This window comes from Canis lupus, chromosome 36, assembly GCF_011100685.1.
Source record: "Canis lupus familiaris isolate Mischka breed German Shepherd chromosome 36, alternate assembly UU_Cfam_GSD_1.0, whole genome shotgun sequence".
In the NCBI taxonomy this organism is placed as follows: domain Eukaryota; kingdom Metazoa; phylum Chordata; class Mammalia; order Carnivora; family Canidae; genus Canis; species Canis lupus.
The window spans coordinates 25,329,789-25,348,425 of record NC_049257.1 but is presented as its reverse complement, the minus strand read 5'-3'; the positions used below and the strand labels follow the sequence as shown (position 1 = coordinate 25,348,425).

The window sequence follows — 18,637 nt, the reverse complement described above, 5'->3', positions numbered from 1 at the left end:
ATTTTATTTTACTTCCAAGATTTTGGATCGTCTTCCCACCAGATCCTTCTGACTTTGTATACAAAAAATAATAGATCTGAGCTATTTCTTAAAAGTCTTTCTAATTTAAAACTTAACCCTTCCTCTGCTGAGGGATAACCATTACCCCACCTCCCAGTCTCTCTCAGAAAGAGCTGCAGAGCTCAATTCACTTCAGAAATTTTAGATCATCTAGAAAACCTGTGGTCTTTCAAACAATGTTTAAACAAGAAGAAAACAAGAATGTCACTCTAAGTAAATTTCTACTTACCCTTACTTGAAAATAGGAAAAAGTAAATAAAAAGCTGAGGTCTCTTCACTTTTCCAAATCTTAGAAACATCTAGTCCCAAGAGAAACCGTTTCTTGGTTTAGAAGATGAGAAGAGTTGAAGTTAAACAATGATTTTTTTTCCCATTTCTTAAAAAAAAAAAAAAAAAAAAAAGGGCCAGCAAAGGCAAATGCTCTGTTGGACAAATTGTTTCAGCAGATGTTCATTGTCCCAGGGAGAAAACAGCCTCTACTTTGCAGCTTAGCACTTGCAAATTTAGAAACTTAAATATTTTTAACTTGAAATGGTCCATGTGGTATGAGTGAGGTGTAAATATTAAAATCATTTATATGAGTAAGTGGTTCCATTCTAACATGAACATCTACTGAATGCTGAGGTCTGTTATGTCACGATATGGTGATGCAGTGGTTATCGCCCATCTGTGCTTCCCAAGCTTCTCTAAGTTGTTATTCCTCTTCCCATTTACAATGGTGCCCTGGGAGAGTATTAATACTCTATCATTTATAGAGTACTTGTGATGTACCAGGCACTCGTAATTATCCTATGAGGTAAATACTATTAGTGTGCCTATTTTAAAATGTGTAAGCTGAGGCTGACAAAAGTTAAGTAACTTACTTAAATCCTAAGAAGTGGTGGCGCTGGCATGCCAATGTAGGTAGTCTGACTCTGGGACAAGTTCGTCAAACCTTTTCTGTAAAGGGCCAGGTAATAAATAAAGGTTTTAGGTTTTAAGAGCCCTAAAGGCCATTGCAACAACTCAACTTTATCTTTGCAGAACAAAAGCAGTCTGAGACAATATGTAAACAAGTGCGCATGGTTTGTTCCATAAAACCTTTATTTATGGTCCTTGAAATTTGAGCTTCATATAATTTTTATGCGTCACAAAATATTATCCTTCTTTTGATTTTTATCAACTATTTAAAAATGTTACAACAGTTCTTATCCCATGAGCTGTACCAAAAAAACACATAGCGGCCTGGATTTGGACCACAGATTAGTTTGTCAACCCCCGCTCAAGGCTTTTACTGATTATAAAAAGGCACTATTAGAAAAACAGTATAATTTTTTTTTAATAGCTAATGGAACTGCATTTACATTCTAACACTATCAAATTATGGAAGACTTTTATCATATAAAATTTTGGGGGGAAATAAGATTTTTTGTATTATATATTTTATATACATATAAAGTTGAATCATATGAAATTTGCCAATATTTAACTGTTTGACCTATAAAAGTGGCAATTTCATGTTTCAATATAATATTTATAATTGTCTATTGCTGTCAGAGGTTAACACTTATTAGCATTATGAAAGCACAGGCTAGTGATTAGGGGAATATTATATAAATAAGATGTGTAGCACACTAGATGATCTTTAAAGTTCCTTTAGAATCTTTTCTATGAAATGAATTAGGATAGCCTGGGACTGACTGAAGTGATAAAGAAAGGGGAACACTTACTGTTACATAATTGCTCTGTGACAAGTACTAAACTATGTTATCTCATTTGGTGTCCATACTGACACTGTTAACTTGGTATTTTTACTCAATTCACAGTTGAGTCTTAGAAACTCAGTAACTTGCCTGCATCAGAACACTGATAGATGGCAAAGCCGGTCCTTGAACAAAGAAGAAAGGATTCCTCTTTGTTTTGCTCACAAAGGCAATTTCATTGCCATCTGTCAGTACCACTAAGAATCTTAAGATAAAATTCAATTTTTTCTTCAAATTCATTGCTAGAAAACTAGTTATGAGCCATAGTATTGGAATTTCTCTCATTTTTCAGTAAACTCCAGAAAATACGTAATTTAAAAACACTTTTTTGTAGCCACATCTATATTGTTTCTTCAGGATTTCTTATGCAAATAACCCCCTTGTTGGGTAAGATTTCAATTTATATTTAAATTAAAGAGAAGAAGATGGAGAAATCACAGCTTTTGGTAAACATAATTTTTTAAAAGATTTTTTATTTGAAAGAGAGACTGTGAGCAGAGGAGGGGCAGAGGCAGAGGGAGAGAGAGAGAGTCCTCCAGCAGACTTCTCCCTGAACCCTGGGGGAGACCTGAGGACCTTAGAATCATGAACTGAGCCATAATCCAGAGTTAGATGCTTAAAGGACTGAGCTACCCAGGCTCCAGAGTAAACATCTTAATAAGTTAAATGATTACTTAAAAACTGATAGGTTTACAAAGTCTGAGAATTTTAGAGCCATTAAATCCTTTTTTTTTTTAATATTTTCACATATTAGTATAACATTTTAACTCCTGCATACCCTAAGAAAATAATTTTGCATATACTAAGAGAACAAGCATTCGGGAGGAAAGGAAGCTATAAAGTAAAATGAAAAGAAATATTGAGATCAGAATATTAACACTGTATTACATTGCTTCATGTAGGCTTCTCATTTCCTATCTAACGTAGAAACCAATAATCTTATCAATGACTGCTGAGGAATCAACTATGTAACAGGTAAGGAATTCTAAAGGATTCACCAGAAGGAAGTGATTACTCCAAGTCACACTTATGCTGCAAAGGTGTATCACTGCTCTTTTCCTTTTCTCCTGTTTTTCTTTTTTTATTCTTTTCTTTCCTTTATCCATTTTTCTTGGCATAGCAAATAAAATAAACTTCAGGCATGACTGGCCTCTTTCCTCTCACAATTTTCCATCTTTATTTTTATGTCTTTTTCCCCCCTAAGTGCCAGATTGACTATTCTCATTAACATTATTTCAACTCATCAAATATTCTATTTCCTTTCATTCAAAATTTACTTCAAAGTCAGTGTTCTCTGGAATGCACACCAAGCAAGTTAAAAATAGAGATATTTGCCAGAAAGTGAAGTTCAGAAATTAACAAAAAGGTTCTTGGCAGTTTCCAAGAAACAGAAGTTTTACATGCAAAAAAAAAAAAAAAAAAAAAGAATGAGCAAACTTTTGCAAACATCATTATGCACCAGATTCTGCTGCTGTTTTGTTTTTTAATATACAATAGGCCAAGATAAAAAGATGGTTGAAGGAAAAGGTTGAAGAATTTGAGATCCTCTGATCCTCTGTAACAAAATCACTACAAAAGTAGGGTTGGTGTCTTATTCACTGCTGAATTTCTAACATAATACGGTTTCTGGAACATGATAGGTGCTCAATAAATATCTGTGGAATGAATGGATATTTGTTGAAGAGTGACTTTGGACGTTAAATCAGGAACACAGCAATTAAGTTTGGATATTAAATAACACAGAAGGTATTATTGTCTTGCCTTAATGAATCCTTACTTATCCATGAGTAGAAGCTATGAGGGAAATACTCTACAAGTCATTAAAACGCAGCCCTGTTTAGTAATGTGGATATAATATGGGCTTAAAGATAATGTGACCATTGTCATTTTGGTACTGGTAATAAGTAAGAGAAAAGTGGGCACTCTAGTCAGATCATGATTCCTAGGCTTTACACAGGCAGAGATCAGAAAATTAAAAACTAGGTGTCATCCTCTAGGTCAATATTATAAGGAAAAGGAATGGAGAAGGTACATGGGATTTCAGGATGTTATGAAAACAAAAATTCTAACCTGTAATCATGCATTTAACCACAATAAGGTATGTGAGACCTGTAGAGCAGGGTTTCTCAATCTCAGTATTATTGACATTTGGATTCCCAGACTTATTTGTTGTAGGGAGTGCCCTGTGCATTGTAGGATCTTTAGCAGCATCCTTGTCTTCTATCCACCAGATGCTGAGTACCCCACCCCCTTTGTTGCAGTGACCAAAAAATATCTTCAGACAAGGCCAAATTGAGAACTGCTCAAAAGAAAGGAAAAGAGGGGCAGCATTCTTAGGTTTTAGAAATACTTCCAAGCAAAAAAAAAAAAAGGAACTTGTAAGAGTGGTTCCAAAATTTATTATTATTTATTATTACAGTCGAAGAGTTAAAAATCTCAGTTTAAGAAAAAATTTAAGGACAAAAGCCAGGAATATTCCTAGTGCCTTATGAGAGCAAGATAATAATGGCTCATTATGTATAAATCACAGGACAATTAAAATCACCAAAATATTTTGCATGTGTCTTCTCCATTTTGAAAACAATTTTCTAATAAAGAGACCATTTTTAGATAAGAAGAGAATAAAAAAGCACTTTACTACTTTATATATTATTCTGAATTCCTGAAGTTAGGCAAATTTCATACCAAAAATGTATGGGAAAATTAGTAATCAAAAGCACAATGTATTTAGAAATTCTTGAAGTGATGTTGAACAGTAATACCATGAAACAAATAATCCCAGTTAAAAAAATAATATTAAATAAAAATATTAAAAATTGATATGCTGATTAATAAAGATCCCTGAAATACTTCTAGAACATGAAAGAAATGCTAAGTGCCTACGATAGAAGAAATGACTGTCAAAAGCCTTCTTGAGTTCACTATAAATGAGATATGTTAAATTAATCTCACACTTTGACTGGGTTTCTTGAATTGTACATCAGCATTATGCTATAAATACAGTGTTTCTTGATTATCATGAAGGGTTTATTGAATAGTCTTAGGCTGTATATATTCTTGTGGATAAACAGGAAGAACGTGGCTGGTTGCTAATATGATTTATTTTCCCCTACCATTCTCCCCACCTTCACACCTTCACCCAATGCTTTTGGGAATCTCTAGGAGTCCGTAAAATAAAGTTTCAAAGCCATTAGATTCACTAATCAATAAGTGCCCTTAAATGCCTATCATTTTGTGGTATTTCAGTCACTGTGATCTATAAACTACCAATGAATTCAGTGTCTTCTCAACCTAAGGTTGAACAAAATTTTATACTGATTTCCATCCCAACCTGAATAAATCTCTCTCTTTTTTTTTTTTTTTTTTTTGGCAAAACCCTGAATCCACAGAGGTCAATATCAGTTAATATTGGTTTAATTTTAAAATACCACTCATAAATAAAGTCAAGATTGTTATGCTGTTAAGTATTTTCTTTACAGTTACTTTATTCCTATCACAGTTGTTCTGTTATACTGACAAAGATACGGTGTGCTAGATGTGAGAAGAAATCTGCCCGTAAGCTACTGTATCAGTCTCACTTTCGCTCCACTCCACCCGTCTCACATAGTCACCTGTCACCTGCCTGCAGTAATTACAAAAAAGACTGAGCAAAAACTTTACCAGTACAGATATTTTAAGCACTGTGTACCAATAATATCAAAAGTATATTTTCAGGGCACAGAGCACTATTTGACAAGGCGAAGAAAGGAATGTAAACTAGAACAGAACTGTTTAATTACATCTCACCTGAAAACAAATGCGGTTCCAACAAAAAATGGTAATAAATTACACCAAGTATATGTAACTGCAAACCATGCATTTATTTAAAGGGCTGATTCAATTCCACTTACTACATAAATTAAAAAACAGAGCATAATGAAAATTTGTGATAGTTGATGATACTGTGACTCTCTATTTTAGTTAATTAAAAAATGCATAGGAATTCAAGGAAGGAGACTCCATTTTGGCAAGTTAAAAATAAATGCATGGATTGCATGTTATACTTAATGATCACTTCACAGACCTTATTCCACATCATGGTTTCATTGCCAGAGTATTGGTTCACTTTTGGAAAACCCAAATAATATTACCAGGTAAAGGCATGCTGCAAGGATTTCTTTCCAGCATCAACTAGGGTTCAAATTACACGGGTCATATTTATACTCAGGTGTCTTCAAACTCTGAACAAATGGAAACTTTCTTAATGAGACAACAAATATTTGACCTGACTTGTATCCATGTTGATGAGCTTCCTTGTAAAGGAACTATATTCCCGGGAAACACAGAACCTTGGGAGAGAGAAGGTAAAATATGACTCTGAAAGAAAGGATTAATAACAGCACTTTGCAGATTTGCCAATCAACTTGTTTTCAATGTGGAGTCCACATGCACTCTGTGAAGTTTTAAGTGTAAGTTCACAGGATTACAGAGTTCAACCTGAATCTATGAAAAGTATGAATTCGTCAAGAATGGGAGAATGATTTGACCCAAGAAACTCGACTCCCAGAGTTATTTTCCAGCGCTTATCCCAAATTATTACCCACTGTGAGCACTGTATTGGTGAGCCTGGGAGCAAGTGACTTTGAATCAAAAAATGCCATTTTCCTTCCTGAGAAAGAAGGGTGACTTGTTTGTTTGTATCAAGCCTATTAGCAGTAGTATTAAGTACAAGGACTCTGGTTTTATCTTCATCTTTAGGACAAAATTATGAGGAAAACAGCCAAAAGGGATAATTAAAATATATTTGGTTTTAAGATATAAGTAATCAATTTATAAATAAAATCAAGCATTTCTTTTTAAAGTTAACAAATATGAAGACCATTTCTCAGTTGGAACAAGTCAAACACAGTTTGAGATCTTTTCTTCAAACAGAAATAAAGATATTTGCTTCCATAGCAATGATTTTATATTTCAACCCAAACACACTCACAACTTTTTGCTTTACATGGATTTACTACTCTGAAATCAAGAAGAAACCAACTTGAAAGCCAGTCTTACAACTGACTATTATTATCTCTACCTCTTGTTTTTTTTTCTCAGAAGCTTCAGCTGGAAGAAAATCAACTTCGCATGATTTTACATGAAACTATCCCACGTATCAAAAACCATCGTTTTAGATCCACTCATTCACTCAACATAAAAGCATTTAAATGATTTAGGAAAACTGAAGCATTAGGAAGAAGGTAGCACTTTCAAATCCAAATCTTACCTGGTCAGTTGAAACGGAACAACACCCCTGAAAGCCTTCTTGATTTGTGCTCCTCTCCTCAAGGGACAACTAAATCACAGCAGCCTATATTCTTAAACCCTCAAAGAAAAATCAGGAAGCTTGATCTGTGCACATAATGGCCTGCATAATGTAAGAAAGCACCGTTTCTTGGCAACTAGAAAACAATCCTTTTCAATTAACTCAGCAATTGGCCCACATTTGTTGTTAAACACAGAGTAAAGAAAATGCTTTAAGAACTTGAAAGAACTTGGTAATAGCTCACCAAGAAAGTCAGGTCAGTTTGTTCATTTTTGAAAAACGTTTTTAGTTGATTGACTGCCCATTCCAATTGTCTAACCCTCTCCTAGGACCTTCCATTGACATACCTGTCTCACTTACTTGTTGCATAGTATTTACTTTAAACCTCAATCCTGAATAGTTGCATCTGTTGCAGAAACACAGGGAAAACCTGAAAGGTGGTTCCAACAAAACGGTGGCATGTAATGTTTTCCTGCTCTTTTTCATTTTGCATACCATATTTCCCTTTCTAAAATGCCAGCTTCAGTGTAGGTCCGGATGCTTATTAGGGTACATAATTCAGAGCAGTTGTATGTTATAGTCTCTTGGCTGTTAAAGACCACCTCCAGCAGGCACAAATTTTAGGTGATATAGAAGAAGTACAGCTGGGCTAGATTGATTTTGTGCTACAGTAACTGTTTTGAAGGGGTTTGTGTATACTTATGAGAATTTGGACAATCTCCTTAGGGCACTGTGCATTCTTACACGCATAATGGAAATCTCACATATCAGAAGGACTCCATCTATGGGGCCCCTATTTAAAAATGTCTGTTTAAAAAGGCAAGTGGTTAGGGTGCCTCGGTGGCTCAGTTAAGCATCTGACTCTTGATTCCCACTCAGCTCATGATCTCAGGGTCATGAGGTGAGTCCCGTGTTGGGTTCCACACTGGGCGTGGAGTCTGTTTAAGATTCTCTCTCTCCCTCACCCTCTGCCCCTCCTTCCCTTAAAAAAAAAGAAAAGGACTGTGGTGAGAAAAATACAAGTTATACACAGGTAATTCTTGCTGTTAAACTTTACCATTACCAATAGCAAAGGTTTAACTATCTGTATGGTTATACTTCCCAAATGGGAAAATAGCTTAAGGCGGATAATTTCCATAATCAATCAAAGCCAAATTGCTTGAATTTTGTCTTTATAACCCCTTCACTTTGCCAGGATTGACCAAGAGTGTACATTATAGTGTTTAACTTCAACATCCCTTTTATTCTTTCTCCTTTTATCATCCAAATCTCTCTAAATGTGCGTACCTTGTCTTGCTATCATTATCATTTTAAACTATATCCTTCTGGAGGCATTATCTTTGCATGAAGCACTTTCTCTGTTAGTGGGAATTTGAGACAGTGTTGTACACTGTTGAAGGCGATGTATTTAGGCAGACCTTCTGGCATCTTCAAATCATACTCTTGACAGCTGTGTATACTTCCCAGGGATAGAATGGGCTGGGATAATTTTACTAGTGTTTCTTCAGCTTTAGTACTAATGATTCCCCTTGCTAGCTCCATGACCTTAGGCAGATTGGTTAAACATTTTGTGACTCAGCTCCCTTTTCTGTCAAATGAATTTAATAATATTTACATTGCAGGATTGTTGTGAGGATTGACCGAGATTACATATGTAAAGCTTCTTAAAACAGTGGCCAGGAAGATGGTAGGTGCTCAAAGGTTATGTTATTAACATCCTTGTTGTTGTTATTAGTGTTCCTGAACTAAATAATTTCCAGGTCCTTTCCAGAGTTCGGATTTCAAAGATCCTATATTATTCTTATGTAAAAATCTGAAGTAATATAAAAAAAGGTTCTTGAGGCATTTAATATAAAATTATTTTTTTCCTTTTCAATAGATTAATCCTCATTTACCATTTAATATGTCTAATATCTAGAACTTTTGTATGCCTTTTTACTAATAAAAGAAAATGCACATTTATTTAAAAAGTGGGATGTTTCTTTATCTTCATGAAAAATGCACTCATATTAAATACCTTGACTTTAACCAAAGGCATTGAGAAACAGAATTTCTGCAAGAGATTTTCAAGACATTTTATTACATACAATACAATTATTAAAAGATTCACAAGCCTTTCTTATACTCCTAAAATGTATGGAGCATTTGCTTTAGCATTTGGCATTCCTTTGGACGTCAGCAGTTGTAAATATTAATATTTGAGAGGAAATGTATGCTTTTGAGTATTTGCTATAAACAGAGTCCTGCCAGAGTGGGCTATCAAGACTCCACATGATCCTCTCCAGTTTGAAAGGCAAGTTTAACCTGAGGTAAATCCATTATGCAGCTCCCTCAATCAAAATATCATGCCCTCTCTCTGCTGGGAAAACAAAAATCAAATTTAGTAAGGGGCCAACTGAACCAACCTTCCTAAGAGGGAGTAGATTCAGCTATTCAGGTAGGTAATTACTATTATCTGCTCAGTACATGACAGTGCATCCTTGTTCTTTATTCCTGACAGTCTTGTTTGCCTCAGTGTCTTGAAATAGCAAATTTTGGCACAGGGGAAATGAAATCTGAAAAAAAAAAAAAGAAAGAAAGAAAGAACAAGAAACCTGAAAGGATAATATTTGTTTAAAAGGCTGAACTCCGGAGATTGTAACAGAAATACTCTGTTAAATATCAATCTGGTATCTCTCTTCACAGAAGATTACATATAATACGAAAGCAGTGCTGCATACGGTACTGGGAAATGTGAATTCCTCATCACAAATTCTATGACAGAACAGTCTAAATCACAGAGTGTTTCCTTCCATAACTCTGAAAAAGTCCGCAAAGTTTAGTGCTACCAGCTTGAACAGCATAAAAACCTAACAAGATATATGGCATTTATTAGTAACTTTTGGGTACCCCTACTTCTAATTCAAGTATAATGTTGAAAAATGATCCACGTGGGAAATACCACCATTTAAATAAAAATAAGGTCAGTGCTGATCCACAGAAATATGTAGGAGTCATAGATAATCCTTCTACAAATTATCAATTTTCAAACAAGACATCAAGTCTCATACAACAGAAATTGAGGACTGTGCAAAACAATTCTTATAGATGGTATTTAATGATAAAATATTTTACAAAATAATATTTTATAAACAGTGACTAAAAATAGGAATAAAGTTTCAGCAGGTTACAGTCAGTCATAATATAATAGAGCAAAACCAAATTTTTCCGAGGCCTCATCATTGGAGTAAGGAAGAAAATCAGGTATAAGGAATTGCTTGGGGGGCACCTGGGTGGCTCAGTTGATTAAGTGGCTGTCTTTGGCTCAGGTCAGGATCTCACAGTCCTAGGACTGAGCAGGTGTTGAGCTCCCTGCGCAGTGGGGAGTCTGCTCCTCTCCCTCTGCCCCTCCCTGACTCCTGTGTGTGCTCTCTCTCTCTCTCCCTCTCTCAAATAAATAAATAAATAAATAAATAAATAAAATCTTAATAAAAAGAAATTGCTTGGGTGCCCATTGGAAGGGTGCTGTTTCTATAATCTAGAATTTTAATATGCAGGCCTCACAGTAAGAAACAGCTGACCTTGGGAAACTTATTAAACATGGATTCTTTGACCCCAAAGCCAGAGATACTGATTGAATGTCTTCAGTAAGACCAAGGAATCTGTGTTTCAGTAGGTTACCATCCCCACCCCCACCCGGCACTGAAGCAGGTGAGTTTGAAGGCCACTGGTGGGAACTACCCATCCAGAGAAACACAGGTTGGTTAGGTCTCTGCTTCTCTGATACAGGGAACATTTGGATAACCGAAAGATAAGGAAGGTGGCCCAAAGGAAGAAATGTGATTAGTCATGAAGACGACTAGGGAAATACAGCTCAGCTTCCCGGGAGCCAGAGAAAAGGATGGAGAAGGGTGGGGAATGAATCTTGAGAGACAAAGATGTGGAGATGCCTGTAATAGTGTCCTACTTCAGACTTGTAATACCATTTAATGTAATGACATAAAAGTCAGAATCCTTAAAACAGGCTATCAGACTGACTCTCCTTAGTTCTCATGTCTTACTATTCCCTCAGTTGACTTCACTTGGCCTGCTATTTCTTTAAACATGGTGCCTTCCTTCACATCTTTCCTTAAATGTCATCTCAAGAGTCCATCTCTAACCATGCTACCTAAAACCGCACCCACTGCCAACCTCACTGATGCTTTTTCTCCCTTGCTGTCTTAATTTTCCCTTTATCATTTATGACTGAGTTTCTATTGTTCATTTTCTGTCTCCACCTCCCACTAGGCTGTATACTCTACAATGGCAGGGATTTTGACCTCTTTTGTTTACTGGTATATCTCCAGCATCTAGAATGGTCCCTGGCAGATTATAAGTACTACTCCACAGGATTAAAGAGGTTCCCCAGTAAAAGGAAAAGGATTTTATTAAGCGCTAGTAGAGAAAACGTTTATGTAAAATATTTGATTTTTTTAAAAATTCCTCTGTGTTCTTCTAGGAAGAAGAAAAGATAAGAAAGAACTGAAGTATGGGAATCTTTTCAACTGTTTCACTGGTTGAAGGTATATTTGTTTTCCATTCTTTCACAAAAATAACCATGGGTAGTTACTGTTTAACCCTATTGAAAGCTAATAATTGTGTCACTTTGGCCTTGGGGAAATGAAAAACAGGAAACACTGTATTGAGGTACATAGATTCATAAGTAATATTTTAAAAGGTTATTTGAAGGTTGTTACAGAATTTTTTTTGAACAGAATTATGTTAAGGTAAAGTAAAAATATATATTTTTTTGAAAAAGCATTAAAAAACTAAAAATTAGTCATTGGTACTCTGTTTCTTAACATAATCGGCTAAACCTGAATATTATTTTTTGAGCAAAAGCATTAAAGACATAAGCTTAAGCAATGAAAATTATTATTTTAATTAGTAATGGCAATATTACTGCACTTTATTTCAGAATGTTTCTTCTGAATTGTCTGACCTATAGAGATTAAGGATAGAAATGACTTCAGCAGTTCATCTGAAAAGGGAGAAAAGGCCTTTTGTCTACCTAACATCTTTCCTTCACTCCTTTCCCAACTCTCATTCCTTAGAAAATTCCACTTTTATTTGTATATCACACTGGACTTTCTTCCCATAATAACATGAAAATACCTCTAAGTTGTTTGCAGGGCCACCGTAATGGCCTGGTGGCTTTTCAACTGTCATATCTACTGGACGGCTGAGTCCTGTTCATAGGACAGGCTTCTGACATTGGGTACACAGAAGTGCAAGGGCAGGTGCAAAAGTATGATTGAAATGGAAATAGAAGGGGGAACAGGAAGTGGGAAATGTTTTTGACTTTCTGCTTTATCATATGTACAGAAGACTAGTGACTCTCAAAGCAACATAAATCTCTGTATGTTTCCTGACATTTCATTCCTGTCCCATTTCCATATCTTCAATATTCAAAATCTCTTCCTCAGATAAGTTAACATTAACAAATAACCATCACATCCATACTGTGTCCCCAATAGTGTTCTCTCTATGCCTCTTTCAAAATAGTCTCTCCATCTGTCTCTCTTCCTCATTCTTCCTTTCCCCCATGTCTCCTTGCCTCCTTCCCTGCTCTCCTATACACACACACGATACCTACCGAAGTGTGTGTTTACTCTTCTCTGACTTGTTAACAGTGCACCTACTCTGTGCCAAGCACTGGTGAGCAAATTACATATGTTATCTCATTTAACCATTAAGCCAACCCTAGAAGGGGAATACTTCTATCTCCAATGTTCCAGATATGGAAAATGAGCCACAGGGAGGGTGAGTCAATTTCTCAGTCCCATTTATTAGTCAGAGAAGCTAAAACCAGAGCTGATTGATACCCAAATCTACGCATTTAACCATTACACTCAATGGCCTCTCCCCAGCCTCCTCCCATGTCCAAAGTGAGTGTACTTGAAAAGCTTCTGACCTTTGTGTGTTGAATAAATAATAACATAAAATGGAATGCCTGGCAGATCTACTGCTTGTGGACCTCAGAATGGATTTCTTTAGTGTAATTAATTTTTTTTTTTTTGCTATTTATAAAACACCATGAAGTACTTTTAAGGACAAAAGAAGCAAACATTTTCATGCAGTCTTATGTAATAATGTGCAATTTAGACCTAATCCTTTTAGCCCAGAGATGGAAGACTGACACTCTAAACAAAACTCATTGTGTTCTTTTGTGCTGCCATAACAAGGTATTTAAAGGATGAAATTCTGGCTGGCAGATGGATTTCTTGGCATCACTATACATGCATCACAGAAATTGTTTTGTTTCAGAGGATTCAAACAAGATGCCTGACATTTCTCAGAAGATATTTCTACTTATAAATATGGTTACTTGTTAGGTGGTGGTGTTAATGAACAATAACAAAGGTTTTTAAGGCTTGTGTCCTGTTTATAATTTTGTGTGATGCGTCAAAAGTGCATTTACTGAAACTCATCCTAACTCAGAGTCCAAGTATTTGGTCTTGGTATATAATGTTTGTATAGATCCCCTCATCCACACATGGGATTTCTCTGTATCTGTATTATCTCATGTATGTGGCACAATACATGGAAACACTCTACTATATACCTTAACTAACATGGAATAGAGAAGACCATTCAGCTGTATATCTGTGTGGCCAGAGTTGCTGTCTAGGATAGAGTACTTGAAGACCATCCACAGTTCCTTCAGATCACTTCTTGCCATATGTTACTTGAGGATGCTACAAGGTTGTCATAATGTCACATATTCTTGGAGTATGGGAACTTGACTGTCATTCAAAAATGCAAATAAAAGCTCTGGTCATGTAGGAATCTCCTTTGGGCCTAGAATCATCAGAAAATGAAAAGGGCCAAAAGAAGAACATAAGGGCCAGCCTTTTGCTTTTAAACAAATGACTACTTATATCATCCAAGGAAGCCAATAGTGGTGTCCCTTCTTGAAGATCAAAGGGTAGAGCCTTTCTATGGTGCCTCGGTCGTTTTGGCATAAACCACAGAATTTCTTTTCTTTTCCTTCCAAAATACATTATTTCAACAAACACTCAAGGAGTATCTCCTATGTATCTGGCATTATCATAAGGACTGGTGATGCAAGAGAAAGCAAGACAGCAAGGCCCCTTTGGTGGATTTTTAAAAAATGGCTGTAAAATTCATAGACACCCCTCACACTGAGAAATGAGTATGCATTCCCTCACTGTGAATATGGGTAGATTCATAACTACTTTGACTGTAGAGTAAGGAGAAATGATGCTATGTGATTTCTGAGACCAGGTCATAAAAGGTGAGACAGTTTTTACCCTGTTCACGAGAACACTTATACTTGGGGTCCTGAATTACCACTTAAGAAATCCAAATACTCAAAGCTGCCAAAGTGTGAGGAAGCTAAGCCATATGTATGTACATGCCCCAGGTGACAATCTAGCTCAGATCCCAGCTGACAGCTGGCTTCAACTGCCAGACATGACAATGAGCTCTCTTGGACATGCAGCCCAATTGAGCTCCATAGGATTAATGTAGTTCTGGACCACATTTGACAATGACTACATGAAGGACCCCAGGTAGGATCTGCCTAGCTGAGCTCTTCCCAAAATTACTGTCAGACAAAATCATGAGCAAAAACAAAATGATGTAGGTTTTATATGGATTTGCTATCTAGCAAGAGCAATAGATTTTGATACCTGGACATGGGTGTTACCGGGACCAGTGAGCCTTAAAGTGGCTGACAGTGAAGGTCTGAAGGAGCATGAGTGGAATGGCATTAGGGACTAGAAAATAGAAGATCTTTGATATATAGTGATAGAAAGTTTGGGAAAATGGTCACTTGCAGATAAAGAGAAGTGTATCTAGTGAACTAATTGATCTGGCCAGGGATATTTATTTCTAAGCTGAATGTTGAAAGTGACAACTAATTTCTTTTAGCTGAATATCATAAGATAAAGAGATGTGAGCTAAAAAAGAAATTATCCCATTTTTAAGCAGAATGTAGGGCAAATAAAAATGACCCCTGATTTGCTAGTTTCAAAAATAAAAATATTTCTCATCTCTAGTTTTTCTTCAAAGAGGACTCTCAAAAGTAAGAAAGAGCCTCCAGGGAAAGATCAAATCCCGGGTGCTTTCAGGAATGTGCTCTTAGGGCAAGCATGAAGCAAAATGTGTGGCTGTAAAAACCTTTCTTAAGAATTGAAGTATTTAAGGTGATTTCTCATAGATCGTTTCAAAAAGTCTTTTACTGATTTTCAGGACATGGTTTCCAATCCCTCTATTTTCAATTAACAAGAGCTGTTCTGAGAATCTTAAAGGAATAGGTCCCAAATACCCTCATAAGGAATCCAAAGTAGACATCTACTCTGAGGCCAACTTTCCAGTTTTTGTATAGGGATGCACTGTTCGAGATTGAATATTTTAAGCAAAAATCAAGAATTTGTATCATTATATAAGCTAAAATCATTCCAAGTTACAGGTGAGAGGCTTTTTTTTGTTTTGTTTTTGAGATTTACCTCAACAGTCTCTAAAATATAACCCTTTTTTTCCCAATGGGAAGTGTATATGTGGCCACTGTGCTTTTGCTTTTACCAAGCTCTATCTGTCAAGTCCATCAAATGTAGGACATCTACTGTTGAAGCAGGTATCAAGCATACATTGGAATCCCCACTAGAGGTTGCTAACCTGTTAACCATATACTAGATACATTGTCAGGCAGCTCAATTTCAGGGAACGGACAGAAGGATTTTAAGTTTGAAGAGAGCATGCTGTGTTGCAGTAGTGGCAGGTTTCAGAGGCAGAGATGTGAAGATTAAAAGGAAGTTTACAGACTTGGCATTAGGAGGTACACATGATCTCAGCCCTGCCAGAGCTTCACATCGGTGACGAAATACTTGACAGCATCAAATAGTACACTTGATAATGGGGAGAGTTGCTGGGACTCGTACATCCATTTCCCCACCATGCACTAACAGGAAGGAGAAGAGTTCTCTGGAATTGTGTTAATAATAGAGTCTTTTGCAATGAGCCATATGACAAGGTGTTATTGAACAGTTTGGAAAATCGGATTCAGTTAAAGCATGTTATTACAAGAGCAACATACAACAAGGCATTATTAGAGAAGCTTCAGAATTCATGGGAGATCTAAATTCTTCTTGTTAGCAAAGCTTTTTTTCAAGGAGAGAAAAAAGAGGGGTAAGAGATGTGTGTTTATGGAACCCAACCAAATGGCAGAGATGAACTGGAAGCCTTAGTTGAGACTTGGGGAGTTGCAGTTGATGGTGCTGGTTTAATAGCCCTCTTAGTAAATCGACTTCCCTGAAAGTAAGGCCCCACAGAGAGGTTTCCAATCTCCAGCTCTGGTCTGAAATTTCAGGTAAAAAAAAAAAAAAAAAAAAAAAAAACAGGAACCCCGGTGAGAGACTGTGTACATTAATTTAGTTTTAGTGTATGACGTCTAAGTTCAGAGAGAACGGCTGGGACCATCCAAGTACAAATCACCTTTAACTTAGAAGCTACCCATTTATATGGGACTTTTTCAACATTGGTTGCTGGGTGAAAGGAAAGTATCTTCCTGCCCGTTTTGGAAAAATTGGTTATAGAAAATATGGGTAGTTTTTAGCAAACAAGAGTTGCCACGGAAGCCTTCTTTAGCCATATAGAAATTAAGATCAGAAAACAAGAAGAACCAAGGAGACGAGTCATCCTTGCAAGCAAAATTGCCCAGTAGATATTCTGGCTCCTTCTTGTAGGAGGCAGGGATCATGCTTGTAGGGACTGTAAAGAATAGAAGGCCGATGCTTTTCCCTGCATGTAGGAGTCGTTAACCTATAAGTAATCCTTGATCCTGAGTGGGACAGATGATAGAAGACACTGGTGAGAATTTCATTTTTTTTAGGTCCATATTTTATAATGCTATGATCTGCTAACTAGGAACAACTGTATAGCTCCCCAGAAAGCCACATACCACAGAGATGTCTGCTGACACAGGGAGACTCTGTTTTATTAGGCTGGGCCAGTGACAGTACTGTCTTGGATGACTAGCATTGTGGAGGTGAGTGTGAGAAACTTTCCTATTACCCCAGTGACAGAGAAGATCAAAAAATAAATACCCTGAGTGCCAGTTCAAATCCTCAAAGAGAAAAGGAAGTTGTTTGGGCTCAAAGGAGGAGTTGGAGACTCAGACACTAAAAGTAAATTCAGTCTTATTTTCTTTCCCATACTGTAAGAAGATTTTTTTATGGAAGGTGAACAGGAGGCTACCTTTTCCCTCTCAGGGACGTCCTATACGATGCTGCCGTCCGTGCACTATTGAGATGCCCCTGTTGTCTGGAATCTGGATGCTGGATCTCACAGCTGTGTCCTCCTCCAGGCATTGTCCTTGGCTGAAGGAAGCTGCGTCACCTAAGGTTATGCCCTCTTCCTATGACACAACACACATCTAATGCCTGGGCAATGCAGGATACAAAGGTTTCTTCCCCCTTGTCTTGATTCATGATACATCTAAAGGGCCACTCCACCTTCAGAGATCCTCATGGGATTCACTGAGGCTGTGAGGTTGTTCTTATAATTACATCACAGGTCAGCTTCTCTTCTCATGTATCTAGCTAGGATTAGCACTAATTCCCTTAAGAAATTAATTTAATTATTTTGGTCCTAGCTTGATGTTAAAACACTTCACTGGATTCTGTTGGAAATCAAAATTATGATCTGGTCTCTGCCTTCAAGGAGATTTTTAACTTAACAGAAAAGATAAATGGCTACAAAACAGAATGCAAAGCTGTGCGGCCTGAGTATAAGGTGCTAAGGCCTTCATTCATCAAAGCGTCAGCACCTACTGCGTGCTTTGTGCAGCAGTATGAAGACAGGCAAAAGAGGCCCTGCTGTTAAGGAATTCAGTGTGTTCTGGGAAGGGAAAAATCTATTCCTGACAGGAGTTTCTTCACAGAGGCTCAATTTGTTTGTTTATTTAAGTCCCCACTGACGTCCAGAAAGAATTTGAGTTGGATCATAAAAAGTAATTAAGTATTTCATGGAAGGTTGGGGTGTGATGGAGTGGGAGGAAATTCCAGGTTGAAGTAATAACATGAAGGCAGTAAATGGAAGACCATTTTCTCACAGCTGTTTCTGGTAGGGTCTTTCAAAGTATAGCGGTTAAGAGAATGTTTACCAGGCATATGGAGTCCGAAGTTGGAAAAGGCCTAAAGACAAAAGTGAGGAATTTTGGCTTTGTTTAGTATAAAGCATAAAGATTTTTTCTATCTTATCTCCTATATTTATTTATAACTTCATTGTTATCTCACAGGCTCTCTGACATCCTTTCATTATTTGTTGATAATGATATCACAATCCCTATTCTTCACGTCCTCATTTTATGACTTTCACTCACTTCCATTTGTCTTTATCCTTAGGCCATTGTCTTTAAGAAACAATACGCTGTTGTTTTAAACCACTTAGCTTTGGGATGGTGTGATGCACAGCAGTAGACAACTGATAGAGCCTTGGGACTCTTGCACAACAGCCTCACTCAGGTGTGGCCTGGAAAGACAGCAGTGGGGGCAGTCTTCCCCAT

General features: G+C 36.8%; 1 protein-coding gene and 1 long non-coding RNA gene across 6 annotated transcripts in view; one reads left to right on the top strand and one right to left on the bottom strand.

Moving 5' to 3' along the window:
• LOC106558299 overlaps positions 1-18,637 on the top strand; it is a 75,966-nt gene that overhangs the window by 43,219 nt on the left and 14,110 nt on the right. For 3 of the 5 annotated variants that reach the window (XR_005384843.1, XR_005384840.1, XR_005384839.1), the window contains 3 exons: positions 2,705-2,777; positions 8,712-8,776; positions 11,567-11,630. This is a non-coding gene — a long non-coding RNA (uncharacterized LOC106558299). The remainder of the gene's footprint in view (positions 1-2,704; positions 2,778-8,711; positions 8,777-11,566; positions 11,631-18,637) is intronic. The other 2 variants (XR_005384842.1, XR_005384841.1) reach the window with 2 other exon arrangements.
• The window catches only part of ITPRID2 (ITPR interacting domain containing 2), a 111,125-nt gene that overhangs the window by 82,530 nt on the left and 9,958 nt on the right, over positions 1-18,637 (bottom strand). The window lies entirely within an intron of this gene.